This window comes from Chiloscyllium punctatum, chromosome 25, assembly GCF_047496795.1.
Source record: "Chiloscyllium punctatum isolate Juve2018m chromosome 25, sChiPun1.3, whole genome shotgun sequence".
In the NCBI taxonomy this organism is placed as follows: Eukaryota; Metazoa; Chordata; class Chondrichthyes; order Orectolobiformes; family Hemiscylliidae; genus Chiloscyllium; species Chiloscyllium punctatum.
Genome location: NC_092763.1, coordinates 19040215 through 19061329, shown reverse-complemented (window position 1 = coordinate 19061329; position 21115 = coordinate 19040215).

Sequence of the window (21115 nt, the reverse complement as noted above, 5' to 3'; positions counted from 1 at the left end):
GGCCTCCTGGCTCAGGGGTCAGGACACTACCACTGCACCATGAGCGTTCTGAAAGCAGTGCTTCAACGCTATTGAGGGTTAATGACTTTGCAGGTGTTAAGGTCAAGAATTATAAAGAGATCAGAAATCCTGATGCTGGTGTGTTGGAACTGCACCCTGAGTTTGGTTAGCACCACAACACAAAAGCAAGATATTACGGATGCTGGAGATCTGAAATAAAGTCCAAAATTGCCGGAGGAACTCGGCAGCTCTGGCTGCATCTGCAGAGAGAAAGAGAATTAACATTTCAAGTCCAACGTGACTTTTTGGAATTGTAAAGAGGTGGAAAGTGATTGGTTTTAAGATGTTGATAACATGCAGAGGAGCATGTAGGACAGAGGGGAGTGGAGAGAGTTTAGAGGTGTTAAGGATTACATTCCTGTGATTGTTATTAATTAGGCAGTAATGGGCAATGGGATGCTGTTCCTCCAAGCTGTGTTGGGCTTCACTGGAACACTACAGCAGATTCAGGACTGAAATGTTCGCACGAGAGCAAGATGGTGTTTTGAAATGGCAAGCAGCCAAAATGTCAGAGTCATTCTTGCAATCAGAGCAATGATGTTCTGCAAAGTGGTCACCTGATCTGTGTTTGGTCTTCTCCGTGTACAGTGAATATAATAGGATACATTGAAAAAAATGCGTCACTTGGAAGGAATATTTGGAACCTTGGACAGTGAAGAGAGAGGAGGTAAAAGGCAGGTGCTACACCTCCTGCAATTGTATGAGAAGGTGCTAAGAGGAGGGACGATGACGATCGCTTGGATTTCGTAAGCGCAGTGGACCTGGGTGTCGCAGAGGGAATGGATCTCTTCACAATCGAATAATGGTCACCATCGTGTTGAGTTCAAATTGGATTTTAGTAGATAACCTGTTGACTTGAGAGATTGGCCATACCTCCAGGAAACATGTTGGTTTGACTTTTGACCATGCAGAGATGCCTTCTGGTGGTCAAAACAGATGGCTGGGTTATGGATTTATGCGTGCACTCTATTAAGCGTTGTTAAGATCAATGACTTGCTTATTAAACCATTTGTTACATTCTAAGAGTGTAAAACCTACCTCCATTTCGTGCAGGTGTATCGGGTGTTTTGATGGCATCCTTTTATTTGGGCACCTTGGCTTTTCGAAACTGTGGTTTTTATGAATTTTTGATTGTTCCAAATTGAAAATAGCATCCAGATCTGCAATGTAACGACAATATCAGTTTTCCATTTCGGCAACAGAATGTGATATTTATAACAATTCCTAGGTCCATTATTAAGTAAATCTAAGAACAGGTCCATAGATTAGATTGCCCCTAATACTACAATGTGAGTGCATTTAAACTGTAATGAACAGCGTCCCCTCACACAATCTCATCCACATTATCATTCAAGTTAATTTTTCACTTGCATGTCTTTGAAGTCCCTTGGGAGGTTTTTGATAAATTTGCTTTGTCAACATATAGATTTTATGTATTGAGGTTCAACATTTTCTTTCCATTTATTCTAAAATTAATAGAGATGAACAGAATATGGACAAAGCACTCACCAGAAGCTCACTGGCTCTTCAAGTGCAGCATCACTCTTTGCTTGGGAACTTACTCAATAGTAGAGAGGCCTGGTCTCTGGGAATCAATGTGAAATAAGCAAAGACATTCCCCCAAGTACAATGTGACTTCAGTTTCAACTGAATCTTTATTCCCCACAGCAGTGTTTCCAGCGTCAGGAATGGAACTTAATCTTGGATTCCCCACCCTTTCCTGCCTGTTAAGTTACAAAAGGTATTCAAAGTGTGAAAGAAGCAATTGAGCAATGGTTTGGCAGGTCATGTCATTATTGGAAGACATTGAAAGTATAAATATGTAACAGTTCTGTGTATCTGAGCAAAGTCGCACTAGAATCTCTATACTTGTAAATATTCGGTGGGAGGTAGCTGGAATAACAGACCACTGATTTGTTGCAAAGTACAGAGTAACCGAAGGAAAATATTAGCTCAAGGGGAAATCATATACCTAGGGAATAGAGAGAAATCTTAGAATCCTTACACTATGGAAGCAGGCCATTCAGCCCTTTAAGTCCATACTGGCCCTCTGAAGGGCATCCCACCCAGAAATCCCCTCTGCCTGCTCTTTCCCATCATCACTCCCCACACTATTCTTGTAACCCTGCATTTCCCATGGCTCACCCACCTCGCCTGGACATCCCTGGACACTGTAGGCAATTTAGCATGGCCCATCCACCTGACCTGCACATCTTTGGACTGTGGGAGGAAACCCATGCAGACATGGAGAGAATATGCAAACTCCACACAGCCAATCACCTGTGGGTGGAATCGAACCCGGGTCCCTGGCACTGTGAGACGGCAGTGCTCACAATTGTTTTTCTTGGATAAATAAAAACAACTGACTGTTGTACAAACCTAATATTTTTTTCCGATTAGAAGATATTTCCAAATAATTGTCTTCATTTTGTGTTGCTGGGAGGGCAGCAGCGTCATCTTCATCCATTGTATGTTGTATTAATTTGGTGTCTTTGATTTAATGGGGTTAGTTCCCTTATCCACGGTGATTGCTCCAATTCGTCACTTTCTGCTGAGAGAAATGAGTACTTTGCTTTTGTTTTAGACATAAGCATGCCAAGACATTTATTCTCCAGGCACAGCCTGGAAGGGACTGTTGGAGATATGAGTGATATACTGTCCACAGGAGCATCACCAAGAATAATTCCCAGTTACTTTCAGAAATGAATCCTTCTGTCTGGCTTCTTTCAACTTGTAGTTTATTTAACAAAGCATAAAACTTTTCTCGACACTACCCCTGCCAAGTTGTTGGCAAAGCTGTCCCATTTTATAAATACTACATTTTCCCCAGTTTTAGAAATAGCATCATTCAGCACAGAAACAGACCCTTCGGTCCAGCCAGTCCAGGCTGACCATAATCCCAAACTGAACTACTCCCACTTGCCTGCACTTGGTCGTATCCCTCCAAATGTTTTACATAAATGTACTTATCCAAATGTCTTTTAAACATAACTGTACCTGCATCCACCACTTTCTCTGGAAGTTCATTTCTTACACGAGCCGCTTTGTGTAAATAAAGTTGCCCCTTGTGTCTCTTTAAAATCTTTCTCTTCTCACCTTGAAAATATACCTTGAAAACCCCACTTTCGGGAAAAGACACCTGCCATTCACCTTACCTATACCCCTCATGATTTTATAAACCACTATAAGGTTAGCCCTCAACCTCCTACGCCCCAGTGAAAAGATTCCCAGCCTATCCAGGACTCTCCTCATAATTCAAACCCTCTATTCTCAGCAACATCCTGGTAGATCTAATCTGAACCCTCGCCAGCTTATTAATATCCTTCACATAACAGGGTGACCATACAAGGACACAGTACTCCGGAGGAAGCCTCACCAACTTCTTATACAACCTCAACATGACATCCCAGCTCTTGTATTCAAAGGTCTGAGCAATGAAGGCAAGCTACTTGAACATATCATGATAAAGACCAAATGCGATGTTCTTGTAAAAATTCCCAGAGATCGCACTTTTCACAAAGTATGTGTCTCAGATAATTGTTCACTCACATACTTATCGCAGTCTTATTTAGAAAGTAAATTTCTATTCAAAAACAGAGGTGTATGCAATCCCTGTTCAAGGTTCGTCATGGACAATGACTACATAGTTAATTGATCAAAAGATAGTTTTCATGTATAGGAGATGGATTGTGATCTCATAGTCAATCCAACAGTGATTTCATAATAGCTGTTAAGAGGCCACCTCATGAGGTTCCATGATGCTTTGCACAGCTGATTGAAGTCTAATGCCCTTGTGTTCTTGGAATCGCAAATGAAAATAATAACATATTTCCAAAGCCATCTTGCCTCACGCTGCAGTTAGTGGAAATGTGCTTTCACAGCTTACATAGAAAGGAAATATCTGATCGCATTTGATATGGGCCCAATTTGGAAGTAATTTCTGTGCAGCAAGGAAATGACAGAAGAATGTGAACTGATGAAATTTAGTCTGCAATAATTTTCAGTTAATGAAGGAAGTAAGGCTCCCTGATTCCCTCAGTAAAAAAAAAACACTGTAGTTTAGCACAGGTTAGGGACAAGAGACAGCACCAGGTTTCCAGTTTGTTTCTCCATTGCTAGATAATCGCGTCCTGATTCCTTAAGTGTGCATCTTTCAGATGAGCTGCTAAACTGATGCCTTGTTTACTCACAAATATCCCGTGTTAGTATTTAACAAAGAGCTGAGAGGTTCTCTCTCATCGTCTGTTATAACATTTACCAATGTTGGCTGTGGAATAAAACACTTCCAGAAAATATTTACTATTGGGACTGTGCTGTTTGCAAATTGGCCTGCACTTAGAATGAATAACATTTTTACATATACTGTGCTTCATTTGCTGCAAAGCATCTCAGGATGCCCCGACATGATGATAAACGTTTTATAAGTTAAGGCACTGTTGATGACATGCTTCAACATTGATCAGAACATGAAGAGGAACATGCTCCCATCTTCTGCTGTGTGACTTTAACTAAAAGCAAAATACTGTGGATGCTGGAAATCTGTAAGAAAACTGAGAATGCTGGAAAAACTCAGCGGGTCTGGTAGCAGTCAGAGAAGGAGTTTGTGTTTTGAGTCTGAGATGACTTCTCTTCAGAATTGGAAGCGTTTAGTCATACAGGACACAAAACATGAACTCTGCTTCTTTGTCCACAAGGGCGACCAGAGCTGCTAAGTTGCTCCAGCACTTCCTGCTGAGATTCCAGATAACTGTATCCTGGTAGTGTATGCAGCCAACACCTTTCTGTGCAGGATCCACAGCAGGTCCCTATTTAAGTGCAGTCACTCTCTCTCCAGCTATTTTCCTTACCAACTCTTCAGGACATACAGCTCCTTGTTTCACCCCAACCTCTCCCAGGCTTTTGTAAGTTTCATCATGAGACAAAAGTGGGTCTTATTTAAAGAAATCCATTCCTTTTGCTGAATCCTTTGAGTTTATAACAGTTATCCTATTGCAAAGCCTTCTCTTTCATTCACTTCAACAATTATATATGCGCGAACAATTCATTCTCAGGAACCGTTACTGTAATTGTCCTTGTGTCTTGTCCTATAGCAATGTTTCGTTAGAAAGGTCTAGAGGTGATTATTCCATTTGTTTTCGCTAATTCTGAATGGGGTCATATTTTTGGAGGGTAACTCGTTGCTTAGTGGGTTTTCTTGCCCTCACTTACCAATCTCACCTCATTAACTACCTACCACCCACTGTGGTATGCCTCCAGTCCAATTTCTGCTCCATCCAACCACATATTTTTCCCAGAGCCACCGGGATCCCTGGATCTGGCGCCATCTTTAAAATCCCACTGTGCACTCTGACCTGCCCTCTTAGTCTGGAGTTGCCCTGCATTTCGCCCGGACATGACAGACAGGGGCAAATTGGCACCCTATTTTGTGGGCAAGCATCTGGTGATCCTGCTGGATGGGATTGTGCCAATGTGGGCGGGACCAGCAGTGAAGGCTATGACACTAGACCATGCCAGCCTTTGCAACACAGGTCAGTACAGACTTAGCCACCTAGAGGAATGCCCAGTGCTGTAGGAGGCAGGTCAATGGTCATCTTCACCCTACCAGAGAAAGCGCCACCATCTGGTCACTGTTACTTCACCCTCTATCTCAGTGACTGTACTCACCTCCCACCGAAGCTCATGCTCTCCCACTCTCTCTATCGCCTGCAAAATAAGACCATAAGGCCATAAGACATAGGAGTGGAAGTAAGGCCATTCGGCCCACCGAGTCCATTCCGCCATTCGATCATGGCTGCTGGGCACTTGAACTCCACTTACCCGCATTCTCCCCGTAGCCCTTAATTCCCCGAGACAACAAGAATCTATCAATCTCTGCCTTGAAGACATTTAGCGTCCCGGCCTCCACTGCACTCTGCGGCAATGAATTCCACAGGCCCACCACTCTCTGGCTGAAGAAATATCTCCGCATTTCTGTTCTGAATTTACCTCCTCTAATTCTAAGGCTGTGTCCACGGGTCCTAGTCTCCTCACCTAACGGAAACAACTTCCTAGCATCCACCCTTTCCAAGCCATGTATTATCTTGTACGTCTCTATTAAGTCTCCCCTTAATCTTCTAAACTCCAATGAATACAATCCCAAGATCCTCAGCCGTTCCTCGTATGTTAGGCCTACCATTCCAGGGATCATCTGTGTGAATCTCCGCTGGACACGTTCCAGTGCCAGTATGTCCTTCCTGAGGTGTGGGGACCAAAACTGGACACAGTACTCCAAATGGTGCCTAACCAGAGCTTTATAGAGACTCAGTAGCACAATGGTGTTTTTATATTCCAACCCTCTTGAGATAAGTGACAACATCGCATTCGCTTTCTTAATCACAGACTCAACCTGCATGTTGACCCTTTAGAGAATCCTCGTCTAGCACTCCCATATCCCTTTGTACTTTGGCTTTACGAATTTTCTCACCGTTTAGAAAGTAGTCTGTGCTTTTAATCTTTTTTCCAAAGTGCAAGACCTCGCATTTGTTCACGTTGAATTCCATCAGCCATTTCCTGGACCACTCTCCCAAACTGTCTAGATCCTTCTGCAGCCTCCCCACTTCCTCAGTACTACCTGCCTGTCCACCTATCTTCGTATCATCGGCAAACTTCGCTAGAATGCCCGCAGTCCCTTCATCCAGATCATTAATATATAATGCGAACAGCTGTGGCCCCAACACTGAACCTGCGGGACACCGCTCGTCACCGGCTGCCATTCTGAAAAAGAACCTTTTATTGCAACTCTCTGCCTTCTGTCAGACAGCCAATCCTCAAGCCATCCCAGTAGCTCACCTCGAACACCATCCCTCCTTCGCTGTCTCCCACCCCAACTCTCCACATCGCCAACCCTGCGTGTCCTCTGAGCTGTCCACTCACTCAGAGCCCTTCACCAACTGCAAAAGTATCACCTATGCCAACTACTTTCATTTCATGTAATATCCACCTTTCTCTCTTTTCAGGAGGTTAACAGCTCACAGTAGGGCAGAAAGAGTCAGGACGGGTGGTGTGCTGCCCATTGATCGGGTCCTCTCCCCTTGCGTGGAGGTGATACTGACTCTGACTGTCCTGCGCAGGGACCTGGGCCAGTATCGGAGGCTGCGGTGGACTTACTTAGAGCTGGAATGTCTAGAGAAGGACTGCTGACAACTATAACAAGCTTTCCCGGCTTTTCACAAGTGAGGCACGGCAGCAGTAGGATGAGCCTGGCATCTCTGGCTGAGAGGGCAAAGCTCAACAAGGCAATGGATAAACATCCAGGTAGGTTCAGAGTGAATGAGTGAAGATGCAGCCTGGTCCCATTCAGGAGCTTGCTAATAGGTGTCAGTACAGTCTGTGACACAGTAATGAAGCGTAGAAATATCCTGTAGGTGGATCCGTGTTCTTAGAGGCTGGCACATATTGGATGCCAGTGTTTGTGGACATGGACTGCAATGTGGTTGGTATCCTCAGAGCTTGCAGCGAGATGTCTACAGTAGGTGTCCAACACAGTCAGAGCCAGCAGGAAGGTTGTTCTGATTTCCTTGCTGAGTTTTCCCACTGTGGCGTTTCTTTGCCACGTTTGGTAAGAAGGGAGTAGGAATATTAAAGTGGTGAGTTGTGGTACTAACCAGCCACTTAACAATCCACAACAACCGTCAATTGGCATCTCGACTCTGGAGAGTCTTGCTGTGCCATTTGTGAAAAGCAAATGCTGGAGTGAATTACTCCTAATATAGAGATATGCCTGGCTGGGCTCCTATCCCAGTTCTGCTACCCATCTCACTCATTGCAGTATGGTCTGACCCCAATAAAACATCCCCATAGCTTATCGCCTGTCTAATCTCAACATTGTACCACAAGGGATTCCATTTCTTTTGGTTTAATTCTTTAAACTCAAAACTCATTGATTCAATTTTCAAACTCCTTCCTGACACATGGGGACAAGACATGATCAGATGAGGATCATTTGAAAAATTGAGATTCTTCTTCCAACCTACCAGAATTTTATCTACTGTAGAATTACCCACAGCGATACAGACCTGCAGCTACGTTATAACCCCGATTCTGGACAAGTCCTGGGTTGTCTGATAGGAGCAGTAGAAGCCTTGGTAAATTTTAAAACTTGTCCTACCTTTAAACTCCTCAGGGGCAGGAAGAGCAGACCTCCTGCTAATTTACAGTCAAGCACTTGGTTAGTTGTTGCCTGGGATTCTTGCCATTTTACCGTGATGAGTGCGAGATGGAAAGCTTCAAAAGTATGTTTTTTTTTTCAACATTACTCAAACAAAAAAAAACTTTGGATGCTGGAAATCTGAACGGTCTCTGAACTTTCAGGTCAAGACCTGAAGCCTTATCTGCTTTTCTGCCTCAGTGATGGACTTGTTGAGTATTTACACTGAAGTGTCAGCAAGGAAATGTAGGCCCTGCCATCTTGACTAAAGTAAAAACGAATTTCTTGTTCTAAACTACTGCACGATAGTAATAAAAACAATGTGTTCTGAGTTCCAAAGAAGAATCATGGGACTTGAAACGTTGGCCCTGTTTCTGTCTCCACCAATGCTGCCAGAACTGTTGGGTTTCTCCAGCATCCACATGATTTTGCTCCTATTGCTGATGGTACCTCACACATCTGCTAACGTTTTGATGCCATTGAGGAAAGCCAAAAGATTTGCCACGGTGCTGCAAAATGGTACTTTTCAGTTTACAGGCAGTCCTCTGATTGCAAATGGGTCCGATTGTAGAGCCTGTTTGCAAGGCTGATTTGTACACAAGATCAGAACACTGCAAGGCAGCCATCCACAAGGGAGAAAGTGAAGACAGCAGATGCTGGAGATCAGAGTCAAAAAGTGTGGTCTGGAAAAACACAGCTGACCAGGCAGCATCCGAGGAGCAGGAGAGTTGATGTTTTGAGCATATGTTCTTCATCAGGAATGTGAGGGTGCCCAAGGGGGCTGAGGGATAAATGGGAGGGGCAGTGGGGCTGAGGGGAAGGTAACTGGGAAAGCAATAGGTAGATAGAGGTCGGGGCTGATGGTGATCAGTTGGAGTGGAGAGTGAAGTGGATACGTGAGAAGGAAGATGGACAGGTAGGACTGTTCAAGTGGGTGATGCCGAGTTGGAAGGTTGGATCTGGGATAAGGTGGAGGGATGGGAGATGAGGAAACTGGTGAAATCAACATTGATCCCGTGTAGTCGGAGGGTCCCAAGGTGGAAGATGAGGTGTTCTTCCTCCAGTCGTCAGGTGGCTAGAATCTAGCTGTGGTGGAGGCCCAGCACTTGCATGTCCTTAGCGGAGTGAGCGAGGGAGTTGAAGTGTTCAGCCACAGGGCAGTGGGTTCTTTAGTACATGTGTCCCAGAGATGTTCTTTGAAACGTTCCACAAGTTGACGTCCAGTCTCCCCAATGTAGAGGAAACCACCACCCATACGTCCAGGATGTAATGGAGTGTTGGATCTTTAAAATTACTAACTGTACAGATCATTTTGAAAGCACGAGCATTCATAAATACATGAATAAAAAATGATGTGAAGGATGTGGGCCAAGCACAAGCAGGTTAGAATAGTCTAGTTTGGGATTATGGTTGGCATGGACTTGTTGGACCAAAGGGTCTGTTTCTGTGCTGTATGACTCTATATAAGTATAGATGAGGCAGACATTCTTGTAAATTGGAGACCCTCTATACTTTTAATATTGCTGAACTTACAATGAACTTCTGAATTTCAGAAGTCGTCTCAGGAAAATGAGCTTAGCCTGGCCACTAGGTGGAGCAGCCAAGTCACCCATGGGATTCAGCGCTCCACTTGTTGTTGATGAACTTGGCCACAAGGTGGAGCAGCTAAGTCACTCATTCATTTGCAACCTCTTCATGCGCAGCTTCACAGTGCTGAACCCAAGAGAGAGGGAAAACTGGATACATTAAACTGCCCAAGTAACAGGAATATATTTATAATAAAGTGGCACGGTGGCTCAGTGGTTAGCACTGCTGCCTCACAACGCCAAGGATCTGGGTTCAATTGGGGTACTGTTTGGTGTGGATTTGGGCCAAATGGCCTGTTTCCACACTAGGATTCTATGATTCAAAGTGTGTGATGGAGTTTTATCCATTTTTTTTGCACACGCCAATGTCTAAATTGTGTTCAAGAACATCCTGCCTACTGATGGTTGAGGTGAATTTCTTTGAAAATGCCACATAACAAAATAATGTTTTACAAAGACCTTATATAATCATTGTGATACATGAGTTAAAAGAAATCCTGATCATTTGAAATGCAGTAAGGTCTTTATGATCACCAGCTTGTGTTGCAGTGGATATTTTAACAGAAAGAATTGCCTATACTAGCACAAGGAGGGAGAGAAACTTAAAAGCGTTTCTTAAGAGCAATTGTTAAATGTCAGTTCATCACGGAACTAAGTTATATTTTTCTGAAAATGGATTAACAGAAAAAAGCATGTTAAATGTTAATCTCTAGCAATGAAATTTTTGTCTGATTGTGACTTGATTATAGAGAAGTACTCTAAATCCACAATTTGCAAATCAAGGAATCACAAGATTTAAAAACCATCAAGTCTTGCATGTGGGATTATAGAATGGTTGCAACACAGAAAGAGACGATTTGGACCATTGTGCCTTGGTCAGCCGTCTCAAGTTATTTAACTAGTCCCACTCTCCGCCCTTTTGTATGTAATTCTGCAAATATTTCCATTCAAGTAATTGTCTAACCCTCTTTTCATGGCCTGAAATCTACCTCCACCTTCCCATGCTGCCGCAAGAGGTGTAAAACCTATGCCCACACCTCCCCCCTCACCTCCACCCAAGGCCCCAAAGAATCCTTCCACATCCGGCAGCGATTTTCTGGCACATCTAAATACGTCATCTACTGTGTTCATTGCCCTTGGCATGGTTTCATCTACATTGTGGAGACAGGATACCAACTCATGGAACGTTTCAGGGTACATCTCTGGTACACACACACTCCAAACAAACACACTGCCCCGTGGCTGACCACTTCAACTCCCCCTCCCACTCCACCAAGGACATGCAAGTCCTGAGCCTCCTCCACCACCAAATCTTAGCCACTAGACACCTGGAGGAAAGATGCCTCATCTTCCACCTTGGGACCCTCCAATCACATATCATCAATGTGGATTTCAACAGTTTCCTCACCTTCCCTTCCCCCACCTCATCCCACATCCAACCCTCTAACTCGGCACTGACCTCTTGAACTGTCCTACTTGTCCACCTTCCTTCCCACCTATCTACTTGACCCTCTGCTCTGACCTTTCACCATCATTCCCACCTGCATCTACCTATCACCTTCCCAGCTATCTGTCCCCCTGCCCCAACCCCCATTTATCTATCAGTACTCTTCACCCCCCACCCCACCACACCTCCCCCCCACACACACTCTATCTCTCTCTCTCTCTCTCTCTCTCTCTCCTCAGATGCTGCCTGACCTGCTGTGTGTTTCCAGCACCACAGTCTCGACTCCAGCATCTGCAGTCCTCGCTTTCTCCTAGTAGATTAGCACTAAAGGTTGGCAAAGAATATTGTAACTGAACAATATTGTTTGCTACCTTCAAAGTTCAGACACAATGAGGATCCATTCTCTCAAATGGAAAAGGTAGGGAAGATAACTCCAGAGCTCCTGGATTTAAAAAAAAAGGCAGAAATTAGGATAAAAGCTTCTAACATGTGGCAGTTTGAAAATATGATTGAGAAGAAAGCTGTATAAAGAGGAGAGGTGAAAAAGCAAACAAAAAGAAGCTAACAGAGGTTACGAGAAGAGGTTTACAGCTAACATAAACAGGAATCCCAAAGGCACACAAAAAGGATGGTAAAAGGAAGAATAGAGCTGATTGGGTGCTTTTATTTTTATGTGGGACTTACACATAAAACTAAAAGCAAGGGTCATGGCAGAGCTATTAAAGTTATATTCTGAACCTCTCTTTACTGAGGAAGTGGGTGCTACCCAAGAAATGGCAATAGAGGAGGGAATTCGGTCACTGGAAGGGTTCAGAATTGATAAGGAAGACGTATTTGTTAAGCTGTTCATACATAAAGATGACAAGTCCCCAGTATTGGATGTGATGCATCCAATGAGGGGGGAAGGATGGGGGCTGGGGGGGTGGGGGGAAGGGGTGACTATGGTAACTGTAAAGGTATGGGCCACAGCTTTCCAATCTTCCTCACACTCAGAGTTGAGGTCAGAGGGCTGGAGATTTGCAAATGTTAAAACCTTGTTCCAAAAAAGGGCCCGAGGATGCAGCTAGTAATTACAGACCAGCTTAACGTTCTTGCATGTGGAATCAGAGAATAGTTTAAATGTGATGGGGAAACGTTGAGGAAGAAAATTTTTGGGATAGAATTGAATCGTATGGACAAGTATGGATTAAATGAAGAGTGTCAGTATCAGTTTTATGGGGGGAGATTTTGGTAAACTAACATGCTAAAGATTTTGGAAAGCTGAGAGAGCGCGCTGATCTGGTCACTGCTATTGATGTGGTGTAAATGGATCCATTAAAAAAAAAATTGGCAGATGGAAAATAATGTGGGAATATTTATGGCTGTGTACTTTGGCAGGAAGAATTGTGGAGCTGAATATTATTTAATTGGATAAAGACTGCAGAAATCTGCGGTATAGAGGGATTTGGAAACTCTTGTGAATAAATCACAACAAAGCTAGTGTACTAAGTTCAATAAGTAATAAGGAAGGCAACTTGAATGTTGGATTTATTACAAAGGGAGCAGAGTAAAATGAAGGGAGGTCTTCCTAAAACTACAGTCAGTTCTGCTATAACATGCGTTTCTTCAATGCGAATTGGCTTTACCGCAATTGAAGAATTTAGGCCGTTATTTGTGGAACGCAAACTTTCATGACCTGTATTGACTATGACGTGATTCTGGCCCCATTGGTTTAAATGGGGCAGCAGTTGTTCGTTTTTTTTAATCATGTGAGATCGCAAGAGAAAGGAACTATTGCATTATATCAGAATTGACTGTACACAATGGAATAGTTAGACCACGCCTCGTAGAATCATAGAGTCATACAGCACGGAAACAGACCTTTGGCTCAATTTGTCCATGCTGACCAAGTATCCCAAACTAAATCAGTCCCATTTACTTGCATTTGACCCCCATATCCCTCTATACCTTTCCATTGTCTTTTAAATGTTTTAACTGTACTTGCATCTACCACTTCCTCTGACAGTCCAACTAAACAGTTCACTAGGTTGGTCCCAGTTATGGAGGGATTTTCTTGTGATGCAAGATGGAGTAGGTTGGACTTGTTTTCATCAGAGTTTAGGAGAATGCGAGATGTCCTGTTGTAACGTAGAAAATTCTTGATGATGGTGGTTTTGACAGGGAAGATGTTGAGATGTAACTTGCCCTTATCTGTGACCAAGGGGCATTACCTCATAGCAAGGGGTCACCATTTAAGTCAGATGAGGAGGAATTTCTTCCATCAGAGGTTGGAATCTGTGGAATTCTCTACCACAGGTTGGCTGGCTTGTTAAGAATATTTAGGGCTGAGATAGATTTTTAATCTGTAAGGTTATGAGGAAAACATAGGAAAATGGTGTCGGATATTATCAAATCAGCTGCAATCTCACTGAATGGTGGAGCGGTCCTGATAAGTTGAATAACCTTTAGCTCCTACACCTTATGGTATTTGGTACACTGCCCCACAGGCCTGTGAGTGAATTTGGAGTCCCTGGGATAAAAGGGATTGTAGGCAATATGGATATAAAATTGGCTGAGTGATAAGTAACAGAGAATAATGGATATTTTTCTGTCTGGAAGGAGGCTAGCAGTGGAATTCCTCAGGGGTTAACATTGGGACCTTTGCTTCTGATATATATATATATATATATATATATATATACACATATAAAATGTTCTAGATTCAAAGTTAATGGATGATGCAAAACCTGGAAGCATTGCAACCACAAAGACGACTGTGTGAAATTTCAAAGGACATTGACAAGTTGATAGGAGATAAAGTTCAATGCAGAGAAGTGTGAGATAGGTAGAGAGAACACAGGCAGTATAAAACAAAGGGTGCTATTAAAATGAACGGTGCTATTCTTGAGGTTATGTAGGAGCAGAGACACCTGAATGAATATGACCATAAATCAGTAATGGCAGAAGAACAGGGGGAGAAAGTATAGGACCTTAGAGTACAGGAGCGAGCAAGTTTTATTGAACTTATATAAGACAGTGTTAGACTTCAGCTGGAATGTTATGTCCAGTTCTGGGCACTTCATTTCAGAAAGCATGTGAATGAATTGGAGAGAGTGAGAGTTAAGGCTAGTTTTACAAAATGGTTTCAGGGGAGAAAACTTGTTATGAAGTTGGATTGGAGAAGTTGGGACAGCTTCCTTGGAAGGGTGAAGGCTAAGAAGAGATTTGACAGAAGTTTCAAAAATAGAGAAGGAAAACTATTCTTACTTGTAAAATGGATGAGGCCCACAAGGCACAGTTTTAAAGGAATTTTCAAAGCAGATGTGAGGAGAGAAAAGGACTTTTCTCACACAAGTAGTTCAGGGTTGCTTTCTGCTGCCTGGAACTAGGAGGCAGGTTCAACTGAGGCACTTAAGAGGGCATGAGACAATTACTCAAATAAAAATGATTAAAATATTTAATTTTACTTGCCCATTCAGGGTCCATCATCGTCCATGGCAATGAAAACAAATCTATATAAAGCAGCATTAGTGTCTCCCTGTTGCACTGATTTTTGCTTTTCTTTGACCTTGCATTTCGGTCAAACATTGTGGCCAACCTGTACTCAATGAGTGTAGAGTCCTGCTGGCCTCTAACTCTCAATGCTCTGCCAACTTTTGGAACAAGGGCACACACTGAGCCCTAGGTGGCAGTAAAGAGTCATTCTTCTGCAGCCAGGCAGTACAGTACCTCGAAACATCAGAGAGCACTTGTGACAATTACGCTGTTCAAAGGTAAAATACAAACTCCACCCTCTTGCCTTTTATATTCAGTCTTTGATCTCCTGAGCTGACATAATTAATTCTGAAGAACATACATGTAATATTAAAAGAGAAACATATCAATTTTTACTTAAAGTGAGTTAAACTAGAAAGAAATGCAGCAAAAGTGTACCCACTAATATAACAACAGGTTTTTTTTTGTTTTGTCTCAGAGACACATTGTTGTCATTGATTTTAGGGCTAGCAATAGTTTATAGTTGTATTTAAAATAGTACACTGGAAATCTTTTGTCTGAGTACACTTCTGTGTCAATTTTCTTCCCATGTAAATTGCTCTGTTTTCCTTGAGAAAGTATGAATGTGTACATGTATCACATTGTAATTACATTCTCTGATCAGTGGTTGGCGCTGTGGTAGTTCAGTTCTGCCCCTCTCAATCGCCTATATATGCTGCAGAGAAACTTTTGAATTCCAACAACTTCACTTCTATATCTTTCAGGATCACACATTTAATGATGAAAGTATCAAATCAAGAGTGTTTAAGGTTAGAGATGAGGAGTCCTACAATGATGGTAGTGTCATCTTTCAGCTAACATTTTAAATTGGGACTCTGTCAAAGATTCTTTTGAAGAGCTTAGAGGTTTTATGGTTCCCAATCTTTAGGTAGTGGGTGTTCGGATACAGGCATCTCTGGAGAGGTCCGTATTTATTGCCCGTCTCTACTCATCTTTGAGAAGGTGGTGGAGAGCTGCCTTCTTGAACTGCTTCAGTACATGTGGTGTAAATGCAGCTACAATGCTTTTAGTCAGACAATTCCAGGATTTTGTCTCAGGGCCTGTGAAAAGATGGTGATAAATATCCAGACCAGAATGCTCTGTGGCTTGGGTGTGACTTTAAAAATGAAGATCTTCCCATGCTATTGTTGCCCTTGTCCATCCAGGCTGCAGTTTTAAAGCTTTGTCATGGAATCCTTGATGAGTTTGTGCAGGGCATTTTGTGGATTCCACACACCACAGCCCTGGTAGGATGATGGGGAAGGCAGTAGTTGCTGCGATTATTGGGTGATGTGTTAATTAAGTGGACTGTTTTGGCTGGATAGTGTTGAACATCCTGCGTACTGTTGCAGCTTCACCCATCCAGAGCAGTGGAGACCATTCCATCACGCTTCGCACTTGTGCCTTCTGGCTGGTGGACAGACCTTAACAAGTTAAGAGATGAGCTAGAGAATATCTAACCTTCTTTTGTGGCTACATCGAATTGAGTTTCTCCTGGAGGTGACCTGCAGAATACTATGCTGAACAACTTGGTGATGGTAATGCTATTGAACATACTGATGAGGTGAGCGGGCTGTCTTGTTGGGTGATGGTTATTGCCTAACACCTGTAATGGATGAATATTAATTACCACAAATCAGTCCAAGCCAAGATGCTATCGTGCTCTTGCCATTTAGATGGCTTTATTATCTGAAGATTACAAATGGTGTTGAATACTTACACTCCACTGTGAACAGCCTCACTCCTGACCTTCGGTCATTACAGAAGCAACGAAGGTAGTTGGGCTAAGACACTTTCCAGACAATATCCAGCAGTGAGGTCCTGGATTATCATTGGACTCCAAAAACACAACCATCTTCAAGTTATGACTGCACTCACTGCCCCAACTCTCTCAATGTCCTTTGGCAACAGCGACTCCTTAATACCTCACTTAGTTGGATGGTGTTTTAATGTCTCTTTCACTTCCCATCTTTAGCATTGTTTGGACCAAGGCTATGGTGGAATCTGGAGTCAAGTGGTCCATGTGGAATCCAAACTATTTAATGGTGTACAAGTCATTGTTGGGTAAGTGCAACTTGATAGTGTTGTCACCAACACCTTCCAGCATTTTGCTGATGATTAGATTACTTACAGTGTGGAAACAGGCCCTTTGGCCCAACAAGTCCACACCGACCCACTGAAGTGCACCCACCCAGACCCATTCCCCTACATTTGCCCCTTCACCTAACACTACAGGCAATTTAGCATGGCCAATTCACCTGACCTGCACATTTTCGGACTGTGGGAGGAAACCGGAGCACCCGGAGGAAACCCACGCAGACACGGGAAGAATGTGCAAACTCCACACAGTCAGTCACCTCAGGTGGAAATTGAACCCGGGTCTCTTGCGCTGTGAGGCAGCAGTGCAAACCACCATGCTGCCCACGATCAGATGTGTGGAGGTCTTTTGCATTGGTTGCACTGTAACTTTTATGCCAGGTCCTAATTGGACATTGACCAGTAAATGCCAGTGTTGTGGTTAAACTAGCACAGCCTGGTTAGAGGTGTAGTTAGTCTGCGCAACAAGACTTCAGTGTTCTGGTCACCATGATGTGGGGCCCATAACATCTGCCATATCTTATGTGCTCAACCATTTCTTTATGACTTTGAATTGTTTGGGGACTACCATCTTTGATGTTGGGGGCCTCAAGAGGAAGGTGGGCCATCCTTTCTCGCTGAAGATCGCTTCCAAACGTTTCAGCCTTACCCATGTACCCATGCTAGTCTCCACCATTATTGAGATTTGGATGTTTCTGAAGCATTTTCCTCCTTTTGTATAATTGTCCACTGCCATTCATGACTTGATGTCACGTGACTGCAAATCTATTGGTTGTGGAATCACTTAGCTCTGTCTGGAGCAGGCACCTTCCTCTGTTCAGAACGTATTTATTCTTTCTTCACCAAGCTGGCACCTCAATTTTCAGATGCATTTAGTACTGTTCCTGACATTCTGTCCTAGATTCCTCCTTGATCACGAGTTGATTCCCTTCATTTGATGGTGAAGGTAGAATGAGGGATCTGCCAAGTGATCACTAACAGATTCTGGTGGTGTACAATTCCACAGCTGCTGGTCTCACGTAGCAGACCATGGATTCCAAGCAATGAGCTGTTAGTTCAGATCTTAATCTATCTCATTTCCAGTTATGCCACAAAACACAAAGTGTTCAGTGTGAAGGTGGAATGTGATCATCACAAAGGACTGCCCTTTTACTGTTGATCAGATACATCTGCACTAGGTAGATTGTGAGGATGAAGTCAAGTAGGTTTCTCTCTTGCTAGCTCCCACGCCACTCTCTATGAACCCAGTCTATCAGATCTGTCTTCAGCAACACAGTCAGCAGTTCTGCTGCTGAGCCAATCTTGGAGATGGGCATTGAAGTCCACTGCCCAGAGTATGTTGAGTGCCTTGGTTAATCTCCAGTGCCTTTTCCATTTTGTGGAGAAGAACTCAGTGAGGGCGGTTATAATCATCAGGAAATTTCCTTGTCCGTCGTTGACCAGTGCCATAAGACTCCATGAAGTCCAGAGTGAATGTTCAGCACTTGCCAGCTCCTCTGCCTGTCACACACTGCATGCTTGTCACTGTGCCCCTGTGGAGATTAGAGTGGTGCTGGAAAAGCACAACAGGTCAGGCACCATCTGAGGAGCAGGAAAATCGATGTTTCGGGCACAAGCCCTTTATCAGTAATGATGTTGGGAGCCTCAGGGGTGGAGAGCTAAGTGAGATAAGTGGGGCTGAGGAGAAGGTAGCTGAAGACCGTGTGGGTTGCAGTGAGAGAGAGACTCACTGAGATCTTTGTAGAGAGAGGGTCTAGTCCCACCCAGCCCCACACCTCTCCCGTTTATCTCTCCACCCCCGAAACTCCAAGCCCTAGGAAATGTGTCTAACACAATCTGTTGTTCCTTTAATTAAATAACCATATAAACTTCTGAACATATTAGGAGCAGGGGTTGGCCCTTCAGCCCCTCAAACCTGCTCCATCAGTCCATTAGGTCATGGTTGATTTGATTGTCACCTCTAATCCATATTTTCACCTATCCCTGATAACCTTTCAGCCCTTGCTTGACACAAATCTACCTTTGCCTAAAAAATATTCAACACTCTTTCCACCAGCTTTTCAGGTAAAAAGTTCCAAAGACTCATTGCCCTCTGAGAGAAAAGAATTGCCTCCTATCTTTTAAATGGGTTATCCCTGAATTTTGATCTCCAGTTCTAGATTCTTCCATAAGAGGAAGCATTGTCTTCATGACGTTATTGAGACCTCTCGTGGTTGTACATATGCTTCAGTCAAAGTCAACTATTACTGTTCTAAACTCCAATGATATACACTTTCACTTATTTTCATAAGACAAACCTCTCAAGCTAGGTAATGGGCAATAAAACCTTTCCAAACTGCTTCCGACATATTTTATCCTTCTATAAATAAGGTGATCGATATTGAGTATTGTACTCCAGATGTATTCTCACCAATGTCCTGTGTTACAGAAGCATAGCCTTCCTACTTTTGAATTCAATTCCCTTTGTGACCAATGATAATATTCTCCATGCTTTCCCAATTACTTGTTATACCTTCCTAGTAACCTTTTGCAATTCATCCACACGACCACCCAGATTCCTTTGTGTCTGAGTAATCTGGAATTTTGGCAAAAATGGGCCAAGTCATTCTATTTGGATTGGTCAAGGATCCTGGAGCCAGGCTCTTCATTGGTTCATTCTGGTAAGGAGCAATTGAGAGACCCATTCCTTCCAGCAACTGGATTCACAGTCTCAAAATGGCCCGAATGTCAGAAGTTCCAAAAAAATTCAGACCGTGTTGCCTCAAGGACCAATTCTTCCCCATTGATCAGCATGTCTAAAAAAGCAGGTACCAGCCTTAGATAAACTTATATCCACATGTTCCAATAGAGCAACAGTGATTACACTTCACACATAGTTAATTGACTGTGAAGTGCTTTCAGGTGTACTGAGGATGTGAAAGGTGCTACACTGATGCAAGTTATTTCTTTAATCCGAAGCTTTTGACACAATGAGGAAAGCATATATGACTTTCAGATGGGGCCCTGATTAAATCCTGTTCCAGTAATCCTTCGTACTTTTAACTCTCAGCTTCCTGTAAGCTAGACCATGAGAAAACAACTAGTTCACATTCCTCCGGTTTTTAGATATTTATCCCCCACATCTCAGTCTCCCTGGTTGAGAGAGAAATTCTGCCAATTCTTTTCTGGAAACAGTCTGTTTGAAGCTCTGACTTTCATCCTCTGATTCTTGTTAAAACTTACCCTCTGGGAAATACCTCCTCCCACTCTTATAGCACACCCTTCCAATAACTTCACTGAGCTTGGAATTTTCACAGCCCCGGTTTTTTGAGGGCTCAAATCAGCATCCCACCACTTCAATGTGGATTACATCTGTGCAGCAACAATGCAATATTTTATTGCATCAAGCAGTAAGTGTCCAGATCTTTAGTCTTTGTAGGAAACTTGGGTGTACACATGATCAGTTTAAATCCATGTCTCTCTTAATTTCTGCATCTCAAGTTGCAGATGCTAACAGATCTTAATGTTCTAATTTAAGTCTTATTCACTAATGTGACAACAATACTTAGGATCGTCTTCAGGCACTAAATTCAAACAAAACAGACGAGTGAGTCAGACCCATAAGCAGAAGTAGAGCTGGTTTACTTGGATTTCCTGGACTGGACTTCAGGAGGCCCATGCCCTCTGGTCTGATCACCCCCTGGTTTTAAGTATTTAAGCAGAAAGAGAATACAAGCCACTGGAAGCTAGAAGAGGGGGCTGGAAAAAAAGTTACTAATGCAGAACCCCTAGGCTTTATTGATCCACCAATGACCTTCAGCTGCTTATGCCCTCATCTCTGATGGAGGAAAGCATTGGTTGAATTCACAAGACTTGAAGACTGAGCTGTGCTTTACAGGCATTGGCAGAAATGTGAAGTGTCAGGAGTTTGTGCGTAGGGCCTAGTTCCAAAGAGTTCGTGACCAAAGGCATTTTTTTGACTCTAAACTGGACAGCTGGATAAAGAAAAAAAGGTTTGAAGGGATATGGGAACAGACTGAGCAAACGTGATCAGAAATATTTGCTCAGTTAGAGGCTAAAAGCCAAATAGCCTATTTCCTGTTAAAATGTCTGTGATAATTATCGCACTGCTGAAAGGACTGCCCCTTTTAAACTGTAGCAGCATGTGCTGAATATATTGAAACATCTTGCAGCAAAATAACCAAAGGATGAAGTAAAATTTAACAAAAGTCAAGAACAGGTATAGAA